Source organism: Lithobates pipiens, unplaced genomic scaffold (assembly GCF_037356315.1).
Source record: "Lithobates pipiens isolate NorthernLeopardFrog02 unplaced genomic scaffold, aLitPip1_a1.2 Scaffold_10, whole genome shotgun sequence".
NCBI lineage: Eukaryota > Metazoa > Chordata > Amphibia > Anura > Ranidae > Lithobates > Lithobates pipiens.
In genome coordinates this window covers 221,532,471-221,548,538 of record NW_027507686.1, presented here as the reverse complement: position 1 = coordinate 221,548,538, position 16,068 = coordinate 221,532,471, and positions in this window count along the sequence as shown.

Sequence of the window (16,068 nt, the reverse complement as noted above, 5' to 3'; positions counted from 1 at the left end):
GGTGTTGGTTTTGCAACAACATTGTAAGCCCTCAAAGTGACTCTTGGTGGCCGCTGGAGCGCCCTGCTGTGAACGATTATATCAAGAATTGTAATTACATGCCATTGTTGGACAGTGGTAGAAAAATTGACCTTTGGTGGTTGTGGTGCTGGTGCCACAACACTATAAGTCCTCACAGTTACTCTGGGTGGGCACAGGAAGGGGCCCTCCTGTGAAATATTATATCAAGAATTGTAATTACATGTCCCTGTTAAACAGGGGCAGAAAAATTGGGCCTTAGGCACTGGAGCCATCACACTGCAACCTCTGCCATATACTCTAGTTTTTTTGCAGGAATTAGCCCTGCTGCAAAGCATTGCATCAAAAATTTTACTTAAACGCCCCTGTTAAACAGGGGCAGAAAAATTGGGCCTTAGGCACTGGTGCCATCACACTGCAACCTCTGCCATACACTCTAGTTTTTTTGCAGGAATTAGCCCTGCTGCAAAGCATTGCATCAAAAATTGTACTTAAACGCCCCTGTTAAACAGGGGCAGAAAAATTGGCCTGCTGGCATCACCCAGAACCAAAAATGTTCTTCCAACATATCAGTGGAGGAGGAAGAGGATAGACAATCAACATAACAGGACAGTCACTCAGCATCAGCATAGGCAGTCTTGAAGGGATGTGGTATTTCAAAAAAAATTATTCGGTTACATCAGCTTCAGGTGCTTGGTAGCTGTGGGTGATCCAAGACTGATTCATCTTGATGAAGGTCAGTCGATCAACTGATTCGGTGGACAGGCGCACCCTGTGATCGGTAACGAAGCCACCAGCAGCACTGAAGGTGCGTTCCGAAAGAACGCTGGATGCAGGACAGGCCAGTAGCTCAATTGCATACTGTGCAAGCTCTGGCCAGTGATCCATCCTCAAGACCCAGTAAGCCAGAGGATTTTCAGTGGGAAAGGTGTCCAAGTCTGACCTTGCCCCTAGGTATTCCTGCACCATGTAAATTAGACGCTGGCGATGGGTGCTGGAACCAATCATACCTTGGGGCTGCGGACTAAAAAATTGTCTGAAAGCATCAGTCAGACGGCCACCTTCTCCACCGCTCCTTCTGACTGATGTCTCAGCAACACGTTGTCCAGGACCAGGAGTTTGTGACCTCCCAGTCTCTGGGAACGCGTTGTCAGGCTAGGTGCAGATAACAAGTAACAGTTCAGGTGTGCTGATTATACAAAGAGTTCAAAGCACATACCATGAGCAGGTCTAAGCAGAGCAGGTCAGCTGAGACTTGTAGTACACCGCTGCAGACGAAGGTAGATGATTGCTGGACCTTGTAGTTCACTGCTGTAGGTGAGGATAGATGATTGCTGGACCTTGTAGTTCACTGCTGTAGATGAGGATAGATGATTGCTGGACCTTGTGGTTCACTGCTGCAGATGAGGGTACTAGTAGAATCAGGCAAAGCGTAGTCTAGGCAAGCTGGGTCATACACAGGTAGATCAGAATCCAAACGGTACAGAATCAGAAGCAAGTACGGAGGGTCAAACAAGCCGGGTCAAACACGAAAGTCACAGAGCAAATATCAGCTGGATCAAACACGAGTGAACTCTAACACGAGCGCTGACTGAATGCTGATACAGGTGATTTAAACGTGAGCAGGCCAATCACTGTTGTTTCCCAGACACAGGCTGTGTCAGGTGAGTTGTGCTGGGTCCTAAAGGGATTCTAGTACTGACAGTACCCCCCCTTTCTCGAGGGGTTGCTCCTGCACCCCCAGGCTTACTTGGATAACGGAGATGGAACTTCTTCTTAAGTCGGTCAGCATGAAGATCACGAGCTGGTACCCAAGATCGATCCTCTGGACCGAACCCTTTCCAATGAACAAGATATTGTAAGGAATTGCGCACTCGTCTGGAATCAAGAATAAATGCCACTTCATATTCTTGACTGTCCAACATATCCACAGGTTCTGGTTCATTTACTAGGAGGCTGGAATGAACAGGTTTCAACAATGAAACATGAAAGACATTTGGAATGCGCATGGATGGGGGAAGTTTTAATCTGTAGGACACAGGATTAACAATCTCCGAGATTTCATAAGGCCCGATGAATTTTGGGCCAAGCTTTTTAGATGGAACATGCAGGGACAGATTCCGAGATGATAACCACACTTTGTCACCAACTTTATATTCTGGAGCCTTTAAGCGCTTCTTGTCAGCAGTTTTCTTAAAAGCCTGCACAGAGCGGGAAATAGCATGATTTACATCGGACCAGATTTTGGAGAAATGTTCAATAGTGGTGTTGGCATCTGGAACATCAGAGGGCGGAAGATCAAAGGAGCACACACGAGGATGCAACCCGTAAACACAAAAGAAAGGAGAGGTCCCTGTAGATGTGCTGGCACAATTATTAAAGGCAAACTCTGCCCATGGAAGGATGTTGACCCACTCCACCTCATCTTTGGCCATCAGACAACGTACCATCTTCTCTAGAGTCTGATTAGTCCTTTCTGTTTGGCCATTAGTCTCAGGATGATATGCTGAAGAATATGATAATTTAATCCCCAGCTGAGAGCAAAGGGCCTTCCAAAACTGGGCTATGAACTGAGAGCCACGGTCAGAGACAATGTTAACTGGTGCCCCATGGAGCCTGAAAATGTGCTTAATGAATAAAGATGCCAGTTCTTTAGCAGATGGAAGCTTCGGAAGCGGAACAAAGTGGGCCATCTTACTGAACCTGTCTACCACCACCCAGATCGTGGAACATCCCTGGGACAGAGGCAAGTCTGTGATAAAGTCCATAGATAAATGGGTCCAGGGACAGGTAGGTATTGGTAGAGGACGAAGGAGACCGGGGGGCTTAGAGGTACTGCTCTTGCTTCTGGCGCAAACTTCACAGGCCTGGACGAAGGCTAACACATCCTGCCTAAGCGATGGCCACCAGAGGTTGCGAGAGACAATCTCAAAAGTTTGTCTAAACCCTGGATGTGCTGCGGGTTTTGATGCATGTACTTGTTGCAATACCTGCAAACGAAGAGCCAGGGGCACAAAGAGCATACCAGGGGGAGTGGAGGGAGGGGCTTCAGCCTGTGCTGGTAACAAGGCCTCAGAGATGTCAGTCTGGGTAAAAGCCAAAATCCTATCCTCAGAGATAATGGGTTGAGGAGGAAGCGGAGGAGGAGACTCTGATAAAAAACTACGAGACAAGGCATCGGCCTTAATGTTTTTTGGACCTGGTAAATAAGAAATTGTAAAGTCAAATCTGGAGAAGAACAATGACCACCTGGCTTGACGCGAGTTCAGTCTTTTAGCAGAACGGATATATTCAAGGTTTTTGTGGTCAGTCAGAACTATGAATGGATAGCGAGCTCCCTCCAGCCAATGTCTCCACTCCTCTAAAGCTAGCTTTATGGCTAAAAGTTCTCTGTTGCCTATATCGTAATTGCGTTCTGCTGGGGAATATTTACGGGACAAGAAGGCACAAGGGTGGATGGCAGCGTTTACAGGATCTTTTTGTGACAAAAGCGCCCCCACTCCTACTTCAGATGCATCTACCTCTACAATAAAAGGTAGCTCAGGAACAGGATGGCGTAGAATTGGTGCAGAGGTAAAGGCTTTCTTTAACTGGGTGAAGGCTGCCTGGGCTTCAGTAGTCCATTTAAATGTACTAGGAGTCTTCCTGGTGAGAGAGGTGATGGGATGTGCAATGGTGGCAAAGTTCTTAATGAATTTTCGATAGAAATTTGCAAAGCCCAGGAAGCGTTGAACTGCCTTCAGGTCTGAAGGTGGTGCCCAGTCTAGAATGGCTTGAACTTTGGCTGGGTCCATGGTGAGGCCTGTGTCAGAAATTAGGTAGCCCAGGAAAGGTACTTGTTTAACATGGAAAATACATTTTTCAGGCTTTACAAAAAGGGAGTGAGTCTTTAGTCGGGCTAATACCGAGCAGACATGCTTCTGATGTGTTTCAAGATTGGGAGAGTAAATCAAAATATCGTCTAAATAAACAAGCATGAAGCGACCCATCATGTCACGGAAAATGTCATTCATGAAGTTCTGAAAGACGGCTGGTGCATTCCTGAGGCCGAAAGGCATGACAAGACATTCGTAATGACCATCCTTGGTGTTAAAGGCCGTCTTCCATTCATCGCCTGCACGGATTCGCACCAGATTATAGGCTCCCCTTAAATCCAGTTTGGAGAAGATTTTGGCTCCCTGGATTTGAGAGAACAACTCTGTGATGAGAGGGAGAGGATACCGATTGGGAATGGTTATTTTATTTAGACCTCTGTAATCAACACAAAGTCGCAGTCCTCCATCCTTCTTCGGGACAAAGAAGCATCCTGCTCCTGCGGGAGAAGTGGAGGGACGGATGAAACCCTTAGCTAGGTTTTCCTGGATGTATTCTTGCAAAGCAAGATTCTCTGGTTCAGACAGTGGAAAGACTCTCCCTCGAGGAGGTGTAGTGTCAGGCAAGAGGTCAATGGGACAATCATAACTGCGATGAGGAGGTAAAGTGTCAGCAATTCCTTTAGAAAACACATCCCGAAAGTCCTTATAACAAAGTGGAATCTGTTCTATTCCCACTTGACAGGTATCAAGTCGAACAAGGTGTTGGATGCAGCTCTTTTTACACTGATTGGACCAAGCCAGAATATCTCTTGTTGGCCAGTCAATTACAGGGTTGTGCTTCTGAAGCCAAGGAAGGCCTAGGATCAAAGGAGTGGATGGAGAGTCAATGACAAGACAAGAAATCTTCTCCCAATGCAAAGCCCCTACTTGTAACTGGAAAGGGTTGGTGGATTTGAGCACCAGGTCTTGTGAGAGAGGCCGATTATCCACAGAGATCAGGCGGACTGGACAATCTAGAGCATGAGTTTCCAGGGACAAAGAGGTGATCAGAGTTCTATCAATAAAATTCTCAGCTGCTCCAGAATCCACCAAGGCCAGCAGTTCATGAGCCCCTGTCCCAAAGTGAATGACAGCGGGTAAAAGTATGCAATTATCCCCCTGGGGAGATGAGAGTAGACCTAAGGTGACCTCCCCGCAATCACCTAGGTCCTGGCGTTTCCCGGACGTGTAGGGCACGAACGGAGCATATGACCCTTGAGGCCACAGTATAAGCAGAGTCCCATATTACGCCTGCGTTTGTGTTCCTGGGCAGATAACCGGGTGGAGCCTAACTGCATAGGTTCTTCCTCAGATTTGGCACTGGAGATGGAATAATCAGGTGGTAAGGAAGGTATACAGTTTGCCACAGCCATTGTTTGTTCTCGCCTCCTCTCTCGCTGGCGGCGGTCAATTCTAATAGCTAGACACATAGCCTCCTCCAGTGAGGCTGGGTAGGAGAAGTTGACCAGAGCGTCTTTAATCGCATCTGAAAGGCCAATTCTAAACTGGCTGCGGAGAGCTGCATCATTCCAGCCAGATTCCGGGGCCCACCTGCGAAACTCTGAGCAATACATTTCAGCTGTGGTAGTTCCTTGTTTTAAGTTACGCAGGGTCGATTCTGCAGTAGCAGCACGATCTGGATCATCATATAGCAACCCAAGGGCTTCAAAGAAGGCATCTACTGTTAGTAAGGCTGGATGGTTAGGTTCCAGGTTAAAGGCCCAAGCCTGGGGGTCACCCTGTAGCAGAGAGATAATGATTTGAACCCTCTGAGTTTCATGGCCAGACGAGGATGGCCTCAACTTGAAATATAATTTGCAGCTGTTTTTAAAGTTGCAAAACGCTTTACGGTCACCAGAAAACCGGTCGGGCAAAGGAATTTTAGGTTCAGATGGAGTTTTAGTAATGGTGGTAGTAGAAGGAGATTGCACCTTGGTGAGCTCTGTGGCCATTTCCTGAACTTGATGTGATAAACAGCAAAGTTCTTGTGCAAACAACTGAGCCTGTTCAGGATTCATGATAGGTTTCCCTTTATGTATTGGCTCGTGTTAATGTCAGGCTAGGTGCAGATAACAAGTAACAGTTCAGGTGTGCTGATTATACAAAGAGTTCAAAGCACATACCATGAGCAGGTCTAAGCAGAGCAGGTCAGCTGAGACTTGTAGTACACCGCTGCAGACGAAGGTAGATGATTGCTGGACCTTGTAGTTCACTGCTGTAGGTGAGGATAGATGATTGCTGGACCTTGTAGTTCACTGCTGTAGATGAGGATAGATGATTGCTGGACCTTGTGGTTCACTGCTGCAGATGAGGGTACTAGTAGAATCAGGCAAAGCGTAGTCTAGGCAAGCTGGGTCATACACAGGTAGATCAGAATCCAAACGGTACAGAATCAGAAGCAAGTACGGAGGGTCAAACAAGCCGGGTCAAACACGAAAGTCACAGAGCAAATATCAGCTGGATCAAACACGAGTGAACTCTAACACGAGCGCTGACTGAATGCTGATACAGGTGATTTAAACGTGAGCAGGCCAATCACTGTTGTTTCCCAGACACAGGCTGTGTCAGGTGAGTTGTGCTGGGTCCTAAAGGGATTCTAGTACTGACACGCGTTGCACAGAGCTTTCTGCAAGGCCTCCCGGAGATGTCTCATCCTCTGCTCCCTCTGCGATGGCAAGATAAGGTCGGCAACCTTACCCTTGTACCGTGGATCAAGGAGAGTGGCCGGCCAGTAATGGTCCCTCTCCTTGATCCGAAGAATACGAGGATCCTTCCGCAGGCTTTGCAGGATCAGGGAGGCCATGCAGCGTAGGTTAGCTGAGGCATTCGGTCCGGAGTCCTCTGGGTCACTAAGGACAACATGATCCGCAGCTACCTCCTCCCAGCCACGTACAAGTCCACGTGTTTCTTGGGACTGTAAATCATCCCTATAAGACTGCTGCTGCTGATGCTGAGTGCCAGCCTCCACCTCCATGCTGACACAATCATCCTCCTCCTCCTCTTCCTCCTCCTCACCCTCTTCCTGTGTGATGGGTGGCACAGCAGGAACACTGTCTGGATAAAGGGGGCCTTGAGAGGCAAGGAAGTCCTCCTCTTCCTGCCTCTGTTCTGCCTCAAGTGCCCTGTCCATTATTCCACGCAGCGTATGCTCCAAGAGGTGGACAAGAGGTATAGTGTCACTGATGCATGCACTGTCACTGCTCACCATCCTTGTGGCCTCCTCAAACGGTGACAGGACAGTGCATGCATCCCTGATCATGCCCCACTGGCGTGGTGAGAAAAAACCAAGCTCTCCTGACCCTGTCCTGGTGCCGTAGTCGCACAGGTACTCATTGATGGCCCTCTGCTGCGTGTGCAGCCGCTGCAGCATGGCCAATGTTGAGTTCCATCTGGTGGGCATGTCACATATAAGGCGGTTCTTGGGCAGGTTCAACTCCTTTTGGAGCTCAGCCAGCCGAGCACAGGCATTAAATGATCGGCGGAAATGCACACAGACTCTCCTGGCCTGTTTCAGGACATCCTGTAAGCCGGGGTACCTGCCCAAGAACCGCTGCACCACCAGGTTAAGGACGTGAGCTACACAGGGCACATGGGTCAGTTGTCCCTGTCGGAGGGCGGAGAGGAGGTTGGTGCCATTGTCGCAAACCACCATTCCTGGCTTAAGCTGGCGTGGCGTCAACCACCTCTCGGCCTGCCCCTGCAGAGCTGACAAAACATCCGCCCCAGTGTGGCTCCTGTCCCCCAAACAAACCAGCGCAAGCACGGCATGGCATCGTTTTGCCTGCGTACTTGCGTAGCCCCTGCAACGCCTACGGAGCACCGCTGGTTCTGAGGACAGAGCACTGGAAGAGGCCATGGAGGAAGAAGAAGAGGAGGGGGTGGAGGAGAGAGGTGTGTCACAACCAATAGTAGCATTTTGGAGGCGTGGTGGCGGAACAACCTCCAATACTACTGCACCTTGTCCTGCATCCTTCCCAGCAGCCAGAAGAGTGACCCAATGGGCCGTGAAAGACAGGTAACGTCCCTGTCCATGCCTGCTGGACCATGAGTCAGCGGTAATATGCACCTTACCGCTGACCGCCCTGTCCAGCGAGGCAAGGACATTGCCTTCCACATGCCGGTAGAGAGCCGGAATTGCCTTCCGTGAGAAAAAGTGGCGTTTGGGGACCTGCCACTGAGGAACCGCACATTGTACAAACTCACGGAAGGGGGCCGAGTCTACCAACTGAAAAGGCAGCAGTTGAAGTGCTAGCAATTTAGCCAAGCTAGCATTCAACCGCTGGGCATGTGGATGGCTGGGAGTAAATTTCTTCCGCCGGTCCAGCAGCTGGGGCAGGGACATTTGTCTGCTATAATCGGACGTGGATGTACCACTAGCAGAGTTCCCGGAAGCACTTGGCTGTGACACACCTAATTCTACACCTTCATTCCTCTCAGAGCAGGTTTCAGAGAGGACTGAAGGTCTAGTGGGGTTGGAGATGCCAGCTGATGAGGAGCAAGGAGAGGTCCGCTTTGTTCTTTGGTGTGGGTCTTTGAGGTATGCTTGCCAACGAGCTGCATGGCAGGTCAACATATGTCTGGTCAAGCATGTGGTGCCCAAGCGGCTGATGTTTTGGCCACGTGAGATACGCTTGAGACATATGTTGCAAATAGCAGCGGTGCGATCTGATGCACTCGTCTCAAAAAAGGCCCACACCAAAGAACTTTTAGAATAACGCGCAGAGGAAGCGCTCTGCGCAGAGGAAGCGCTCTGCGCAGGCGGAGCTCTGCGGTGTGATTCAGTCGGTGTGCTGCCCCTAAGCTGGCCCCCGGAGGGCATCCTGCCTCGTTGGACATGTGCCTCCTCCTCCTCCTCCTCCTCCCTCCTTCCAGGCACCCACGTGGAGTCAGTGCCCTCATCATCCCCTCCCTCTTCATCGCTGTAGCAAACCTGGCAGTATGCTGCAGCTTGTGGAACATGACTGCCAGATTGCTGTCCTTCTTGAGCATCCCCTCTCTCTGTGCTCACGCTACTGCCTTCCTCTAGCTGAGTGTCATCATCAGAGCCCACCAAACACTGGGCATCCTCCTGGAGCATGTACCCAACACTGTGCTCAAAGAGTTCAGGAGACTCCTCAGGAGGACGTGGTGGGTCTAGGGAAGGAGTCACTGATGATGACATTGAGAGGAGGGACGACGATGTGTTGGCAGCTGCTTTTCTACTACCCTGAGACTGGGTGAGAGAGGATGAGGAGGATGAAGAGGGCTTGGTCATCCACTCTACCAAGTCGTTGGCATGTTGCGGTTCAACATGTCCAGCTGCAGAAAAGAAGGACAAGCATGTCCCATGGCCACGTGCTGATGACAATGCACCGCGTCCACGACCAGCACTGTTGTCTCTAGACACAGAGCCTGCTTGCCCTCTTTTATCGGCTCGCGCCTGTCTGCCTCTCCTTGCTGGCCTTCCAGACATGGTAATGGCCTGAAGGGAGTTGGGTAAAACAGTAGTTGGGTAGTTTATATTGTGCTGGAGGCACACAACACCCACTAACTCCTGCAGATGCCTTTTTTATAGAACAGCAGAGTTAAAGGGGTATATACAGGTGTATACAGTGCTGTGCTGGAAGCACACACAACTTCCAATAACTCCAGCAGATGTCAATCGGGCCCAAATAGAGAACAGCTATGTAGGTGGATAATAGCGGTATGTACTGGGTACAGAGCAGGCACACAGCACGCACTATCTCCTGAGTGACACTGCTGACTGCAAGCTCTATTGTTCAAGATGGACCACTAGCTATATAGGTGAGGTGAATATCACGGTGTATACTGCGGTCAGGGCACGCAGACAATAACCAGAAAACAGCAGAGTTAAAGGGGTATATACAGATGTATACTGTGCTGTGCTGGAGGCACACACAACTTCCAATAACTCCAGCAGATGTCAATCGGGCCCAAATAGAGAACAGCTATGTAGGTGGATAATAGCGGTATGTACTGGGTACAGAGCAGGCACACAGCACGCACTATCTCCTGAGTGACACTGCTGACTGCAAGCTCTATTGTTCAAGATGGACCACTAGCTATATAGGTGAGGTGAATATCACGGTGTATACTGCGGTCAGGGCACGCAGACAATAACCATAAAACAGCAGAGTTAAAGGGGTATATACAGATGTATACTGTGCTGTGCTGGAGGCACACACAACTTCCAATAACTCCAGCAAATGACAATCGGGCTCAAATAGAGAACAGCTATGTAGGTGTATATAGTGGTATGTACTGGGTACAGAGCACGCAGACAGCACGCACTAACACTACTGACTGCAAGCTCTATTATTAAAGCTAGATCACTAGCTATATAGGTGAGGTGAATATAGTGGTGTATACTGCTGTCAGGGCACAGACAGTAACCACTACACAAGAGCAAAATAGTAAATCAGCCAAAAACGATTGGTGTGTAACTGTGTTGAAGGTACACAGAACACCCACTGCTTCAGATGCTAACAAACACTACACGAGGCCGCCTGAAAGGCAGCTTTATATAGTGTGGGGCGTGCACTACACAGTCTGAGCTATGATTGGCCACAGGCAAGATGCCTGTGGCCAACCATTGCTCTTCCCGCTACTGGCGCTGCGATTGGCCAAGCATGCGGGGTCACAGTGCATGCTTGGCCAATCGTGAGACAGCAATGCATTGCGCCATCGCAGTGCATTGTGGGCCACACGAATTTTGCCGCGAACGGCCCAAACGTTCGGAATTCGGCGAACGCACGAACGACCGATGTTCGAGTCGAACATGCGTTCGACTCGAACACGAAGCTCATCCCTACAGAGCAGCTAATCAGGAGCGTGCCTGCTTGGGTGCCCCCATAGCAAGCTGCTTGCTGTGGGGGCACCCGGCAGGAGGTAGGAGCCAGGAGTTCCGGCGAGGGACCCAAGAAGAGGAGCTCCTTTTTAATTAGACTTTACAATCACTTTAAAAACTGATGACTCATTCAGCTGTCAAAGGGGTTCCCCTGTTAACAGCTGAAGTGTAAAAAAAAGTCATGTCAATTGGAGCTGTCAAAAAAAAAAGGACAGCTTGACAATGTTTGTCAACAGCATTGCTCAGCACTAAAACAGAAAGATAAAAAGAAACATTGTTTGATTTTGTATCTTTCTGTTTATTCGTTTACAGATCAAAGGGAGGAACTTCAATTTGCACATGAAGTCAGTTTAAAGCAACCTGTGAAGTAAAAATGTTAATTAAAGATTTCTCTGTTTAACCCCCTATTAACCTTTAATTTACTCTAACCAGCTTTCATTAACCACTTGAGGTCCCGCCCATAGTCAAATGACGTCCGCAGGAGGGATCTCCCATCCTGTGTGGGCGTCATATGATGTCCTGGGCTTCCTGGCCGCCTGGGGGGGCGCGGGCCCGCCGCAATACTCGGGAGCTGATGCTTGTGCCCGGCGGCCGTGATGTCCGCTGGGCACCCACGATTGCCCGGTAACAGAGCCGGGACGTAAGCACACAAATCCACATCCTGTCAGGGGAGAGGAGACCGATCATGTATTCTGTGTACAGAGGAACACTGATCGGTCTCCTCCCCTTGCGAGTCCCCTCCCCCTACAGTTAAAATCACTCCCTAGGTAACACAGTTAACCCCTTTATCGCCCCCTAGTGTTAACCCCTTCCCCTACTTTTATACAGTAATCAATGCATTTTTATAGCACTGATTGCTGCATAATTGTCAGTGGTCCCAAAATGGTGTCAAAAGTATCTGATATGTCTGCCACAATGTCACAGTCACGATAAAAATCGCAGATCGCCACCATTACTAGTAAAAACAAAAAAATAATAAAAATGCCATAAAACTATCCCCAGTATTGTAGACACTAACTTTTGTGCAAACCACTCAATATATGCTTAAGTGTAAACAAACAGTTGCCAGTAGGTATTGGTATTTGATATCGACAAGTACTAAAAAAAAAAAAAAAAAAGTATTATTATTTGCAATCGTTGTAAAAAAAAAAGTATCGTTGCATCCCTAGTTTTAACCCTTCCTAATGCCTTGTACACACGGTCGGACATTCCAACAACAAAATCCGTCTGATTTTTTCCGACGGATTTTGTCCTAAACTGGTGTTGCATACACACAGTCAGACAAAGTTGTCGGAACGTGATGATGTTCGTTCATTATGACGGGACTACGTTGAGGCTAGTAGTCAATAGCTTTGGTCTCATAATTTGATCTGAGCATGCGTGGCACTTTGTCCGATCGGAATTCTCTACAAGCGATTGGATTTTTTTGTCGGAAAATTTGAGATCCTGCTCTCAAATTTTTTCTGTCGGAATTTCTGACTGAAAAAGTCCGATAGAGCCCACACACGATCAAATTTGCCGACAATATAATCCGATTGAACCTTTTCCGACCGCGTGTACAGGGCATACATTTTTTTTAAAGTCTCTGTCCCTGTTGTAGAGATCCTGATCTTCTGTCACCAGTAAAGGAAGTAAGAAGAAATCTCCCCAATGGGGGGGCAGAGGCTTAAACATCTTTATTGAACCCCCCCATTATTTCCAAAATAAATAGTGCAGCCTCACATTGATGCACAACAACTTGTGTAGCAAAGAATGGTTGCATCACGGGGAGCACATACACTCTTTAAAGAGTCTTTTAGTAGTCTTTTTAGTAGGTGAGGTTGAAAAAAGACACAAGTCCATCAAGTCCAACCTATGTGTGTGATTATATGTCAGTATTACATTGTATATCCCTGTGTCTTGTGGTCGTTCAGGTGTTTATCTAATAGTTTCTTGAAACTATCAGTGCCCCCCACTAAGACCACCACCTGTGGAAGGGAATTCCACATCGTTGCTGCTCTTACAGTAAGGAACCCTCTATGACCCTTTATTAGCTTTGTTGACCTTCTTTGTACTCACTCCATTTCCAGTACATCCTTCCCGAGGACTGGTGCCCAGAACTGGAAAGCATACTCCAGGTACAGCTGGACCAGAGTCTTGTAGAGCGGGAGAATTATCGTTTTATCTCTGGAGTTGATCCCCTTTTTAATGCATGCCAATATTATTTGCTTTGCTTTGTTAGCAGCAGCTTGGCATTGCCTGCCATTACTGAGCCTATCATCTACTAGGACCCCCCAGGTCATTTTCCATCCTAGGTTCTCCCCCCAGTGTATAGATTGCATTCATATTTTTGCCACTCAAATGCATTATTTAAAATTTTTCTACATTGAACCTCATTTGCCATGTAGTTTCCCACCCCATTCATGTGTTCAGATCTTTTTGCAAGGTTTCCACATCTTGCGGAGAAGTTATTGCCCTGCTTAACTTAGTATTGTCCGCGAATACAGAGATTGAACTGTTTACCCCATCCTCCAGGTCGTTTATGAACAAATTAAATAGGATTGGTCCCAGCACAGAACCCTGGGGACCCCACTACCCACCCTTGACCATTCCTAGTACTCCCCATTTATCACCACCCTCTGAACTCTCCCTTGTAGCCTGTTTTCAATCCATGTACTCACTCTATGATCCATGCCAACAGACCTTATTTTGTACAGTAAACGTTTATGAAGAACTGTGTCTAATGCTTTTTCAAAATCCAGATACACCATGTCTATGGGCCATCTACCTGGCAACTCACCTCCTCATAGAAGGTTAGCAGATTGGTTTGGCAAGAACGATTCTTCACGAATCCATGTTGTTTACCGCTAATGAGACCGTTCTCATTACTAAAATCTTGTATATAGTCCTTTATCATCCCCTCCAAGAGTTTACATACTATTAATGTTAGGCTAACTGGTCTGTAATTCCCAGGGATTTATTTTGGGCCCTTTTTAAATATTGGTGCTAAACTGGCTTTTCTCCAATCAGTTGGTACTATTCCAGTCAGTAGACTGTCAGTAAAAATAAGGAACAATGGCCTGGCAATTACTTGACTGAGTTCCCTAAGTACCCTCGGGTGCAAGCCATCTGGTCCTGGTGAATTATTAATGTTAAGTTTCCCAAGTCTAATTTTAATTCTGTCCTCTGTTAACCATGGAGATGCTTCTTGTGATGTGTCATGAGGATAAACACTGCAGTTTAGGTTACTAAAGTCCCCCGATTCCCTCGTGTAGACTGAGAAGACTGAATTCAATACCTTTGCCATCTCCCTATCCTTCGTAACCAGATGTCCTTCCTCATTCTTTATGGGGCCAATATGGTCTGTCCTCCCTTTTTTACTGTTTACATACTTAAAACATTTCTTGGGATTTTTTTTTCCTCTCCTCCACTTTGTGTCTTTCATGTTCTATCTTAGCCATCCTTATTGCATCCTTGCATATCTTGTTGCATTCTTTAAAAAGTCTGAATGCTGATGATATATTTTTTGAAGGCCTTCTCTTTTGCTTTTATATGCATTTTTACATTGGAGTTAAGCCATCCAAGACTTTTGTTCGCTCTTTTACATTTATTACCCAATGGGATGCATTGGCTAATGCCCTAGAGGAAGTAAACTGCAAACATTTACCAATAGGTAATCCTAAAATAAGGCATACCTATAGGTATTGAAAATATCTCCTAAAACTGTCCAGTTTAAGAGATATTTTCAGTGCATACAGCCAGTGATATCACTGGCACATGCGCTCTGAAGGGACGCACGTGTGCTGTTTGTTCCGAGCTCATGCCGTGGACTATGGCTCCCATGGGCGGGAGTGACCTCATTGTGGTTCCAACCAATCACAGCGCTGGAACCCGTGAACCAGGAAAAAGCTCCAGGAAAGATGTCAGCCGTGACAGCAGTGTGCGGGGACAGCTTAAAGAGGAGCTGCACCTAAAAAAAAATATTAAAAGCCAGCAGCTACTAATATTGCAGCTGCTGACTTTTAATAATATCACACTTACCTGTCCCAGGTTCCAGCGATGTCGGCGGCAGATGACGAGCGATCGCTCGTCTCGCTGCAGCCACCGCCGCCATCCTCTGTCAGGGAATCGGGAAGTGAAGCATGAGGGCTTCACTGCCCGGTTCCCTACTGCGCATGCGCGAGTCGCGCTGTGCTGGTTCCCCGCTGTGTCTCTGGGAACTGTGTGCTTCCCAGAACACAACGGGGGGGGGGGGGGGGGAGCCATGCGGGGGTGGGCGGAGCCATGCGGCGGTCTGGCCGGAAGTGGGTGCAGTTACCTGGATTATCCAGGTAACTGCACCCCCCTCCCCCCCCGAAAGGTGCCGATTGTGGCACCGGAGGGGGGGAGGGATAATACTAGCGGAACTTCCCCTTTAGGGTGAAGAACCGCTTTAATTTTAAGGTAAGTATTTCATAATGAGCTAGTATGCAATGCCTTTGTCGGGTAGGTTTTTTTGGGGGGGGGATATTTTTCAGAGGTTTACAACCTCTTAAGTTGTTCATTGCTGGGCTCAAGGGGTAGTGAACTTGTGTTAACAGTGTACAATAGGAATGGGGCCCCCCTAGGGAACTATCTTACTCTCCCTTGTATGTGGGAATGCTTTGCCCCTCATCTTGCTTCCACAAGGTTTCCCCATATAGAGGTTTTTAACCGTTTACCAAAGCAAAAGTTCAGAGAGATATGGCATGAGAAGGGAGACAAGAGACCTGTCACTCACAGGAGGATCTTCCAGAGTCCGGCATCACAAGGAAGGGGATAAAAGCAGACCCATACAATACATACCCCCTTAGAGGAAGCAACATATACAGATACAGGCTCCCTGCCTACATACTGATCTGGTTTGGTTCATCCACAGAGAAACCTGCTTGTGGAAGGCAGATCAGGAAGTTCCCCGTCTTCATTACTGATCCTTAAAATGGTGTCCCTCTACCAGCAGGACTGGCAGTGGCACCTAACTCCATGGAACCATGGAGTCACCTAGTGGTTGGCACCCAACTCCATGAGGACACCTAGTGGCTGGCACCAAAACCCCATGGGATCACCTAATGGCTGGCACCCAACTCCATGGGGACACCTAGTGACTGGCATCCAGGGCCATGGGAACATCTAGTGGTTAAGAAGATAATTACATGGGCCACTTCTGTGCCCTACCCTACAGAATCATGTAACAAGGGTAGTTTCACCTAGAAGCACGTGTAAGGCCATAGCAGAGAGACATCAGATTCTAAAGACCTAATTTTTTTGTACTGTTATTAATAGCAGATGGAAATCATTGTGTCTAACAACTCTCTTAAAACATTTTAAACCAGTATTGAGCACCTCCTACTG